General features: G+C 31.9%; 1 non-coding gene across 1 annotated transcript; it reads right to left on the bottom strand.

The window, feature by feature from the left end:
* Positions 1 to 1314: 1314 nt before the first annotated feature.
* Positions 1315 to 1418, bottom strand: LOC112798634 (small nucleolar RNA R71). The gene has a single exon (XR_003200237.1). It is a non-coding gene; the product is annotated as a small nucleolar RNA R71 (small nucleolar RNA).
* Positions 1419 to 1656: the final 238 nt, after the last annotated feature.

The raw sequence follows: 1656 nt of genomic DNA on the forward strand, positions 1-1656 counted from the left end.
ATCTTTTTCAAAAATCATACCTTTTTCATTTTTTTATAAATTTCGAAAATTTCAAAAATCTTTTTCAAAATATTTTCAAAATCTTTTTCTTATCTTTATATCAAATTTTCGAAAATTAGCTAACAATTAATGTGATTGGTTCAAAAATTTGAAGTTTGTTACTTTCTTGTTAAGAAAGGTTCAATCTTTAAGTTCTAGAATCTTATCTTGTAGTTTCTTGTTAGTGAAATTATTTTTAAAATTAAATCTTTTTCAAAATATCTTTTTCAAATATATCTTTTTATCTTTTATCTTATCCTTTTCAAAAATTTTTATCTTTTTCAAAATTTGATTTCAAAATATCTTATCTAACTTCTTATCTTCTTATCTTTTTCAAAATTTGATTTCAAATCTTTTTCAATCAACTAACTAACTTTTTGTTTATTTCTTATCTTTTTCAAAACCAACTAACTACCTATCCCTCTCTAATTTTCGAAAATTTCCCCTCTCTTTTTCAAAAATTCTTTTTGTTTTAAATTTTAATTTTAATTATATTTTGTCTTTGATTTTCGAAAATTACTAACCTCTTTTTCAAAAATTATTTTCGAAATCTTCCTTCTCTTTTCTTCTTCTATTTAATTATTTAATTACTAACACTTCTCTTCACCTCTCTTCATCCAAAAATCCGAATCCCCATCTCCATTCTTCTAACCCCTTTCTTCTTCTACTAACATAAGGGAATCTCTATACTGTGACATAGAGGATTCCTCTTTCTTTTCTTGTTTTCTTCTCTTTCATATGAGTAGGAACAGGGAAAAAGGCACTCTTGTTGAAATTGATCCAGAACCTGAAAGGACTCTGAAGAGAAAATTAAGAGAAGCTAAATTACAACAATACAGAAACAACCTTTCAGAAATTTTCGAACAAGAGAAGGACATGGCAGCCGAAAATAATAATAATAATGCAAGGAGAATGCTTGGTGACTTCACAAAGCCAACGTCCAAGTTTGATGGAAGAAGCATCTCCATTCCTGCCATTGGAGCCAATAACTTTGAGCTTAAGCCTCAACTAGTTGCATTAATGCAACAAAACTGCAAGTTTTATGGACTTCCATCTGAAGATCCTTATCAGTTTTTAACTGAGCTCTTGCAGATCTGTGAGACTGTAAAGACAAATGGAGTTAATCCTGAAGTCTACAGACTCATGCTTTTCCCTTTTGCTGTAAGAGACAGAGCTAGAATATGGTTGGATTCACAACCTAAGGATAGCCTGGACTCCTGGGATAAGCTGGTCACTGCCTTCTTGTATAAATTCTTTCCTCCTCAAAAGCTGAGCAAGCTGAGAGTGGATGTTCAAACCTTCAAACAAAAAGATGGTGAATCCCTCTATGAAGCTTGGGAAAGATATAAGCAGTTGACCAAAAGATGTCCATCTGACATGTTTTCAGAATGGACCCTATTAGATATATTCTATTATGGTCTCTCTGAATTTTCGAAAATGTCATTGGACCATTCTGCAGGTGGATCTATTCACCTGAAGAAAACGCCTGAAGAGGCTCAAGAACTCATTGACATGGTTGCAAACAACCAGTTCATGTATACCTCTGAGAGGAATTCCGTGAATAATGGGATACCTCAGAAGAAAGGAGTTCTTGAAATTGATGCTCTGAATGCCATA

The sequence above is a fragment of the Arachis hypogaea genome, chromosome 4 (assembly GCF_003086295.3).
Source record: "Arachis hypogaea cultivar Tifrunner chromosome 4, arahy.Tifrunner.gnm2.J5K5, whole genome shotgun sequence".
Classification (NCBI taxonomy): Eukaryota; Viridiplantae; Streptophyta; class Magnoliopsida; order Fabales; family Fabaceae; genus Arachis; species Arachis hypogaea.